A 511-nucleotide genomic window follows, 5' to 3' on the forward strand; every position below is an offset into this window, starting at 1 on the left:
GAGGTAACACAGACCCAAAAAGATGAACATGGGATGTACTCACTCATAATTGGTTTCTAGCCACAAATAAAGGTCAGTGAGTCTTTATTTTAATACCCTAAAGAAGCTAAATGAGAAGGTGAACCCATTAGCTGTATTCTTAGTGCCTGTGCTGGCATTCTGTTCGGAACTTCCTGTCCGGCACCAGATATTTTTAGTCTCTTCCCTACTTTATCTTTAGTCAGGCCCAGGGTGATAAATAGATAAATCTATTTTCATTCTTGTACATGGAGTCATCCAGTTTGACTAGCACCATTTGTTGAAAATGTGGATTTTTTCTCCATTGTGTGTTTTTGGCTTCTTTGTAACAATCAGGTTTCTAAACATATGTCTGGATTTCAATTAAATTTCATCCATCAATGTGTCTCTTTTTATGCTAATATCATGCTTTTTGTATGACTATAGCTCTGGAATACAACTAGAAATCTGGGATTGTAATATCTCCAGCTTTTTCCTTTTTCTTTCTTTCTTT

This window comes from Microtus ochrogaster, chromosome X (assembly GCF_000317375.1).
Source record: "Microtus ochrogaster isolate Prairie Vole_2 chromosome X, MicOch1.0, whole genome shotgun sequence".
Taxonomy (NCBI): Eukaryota; Metazoa; Chordata; class Mammalia; order Rodentia; family Cricetidae; genus Microtus; species Microtus ochrogaster.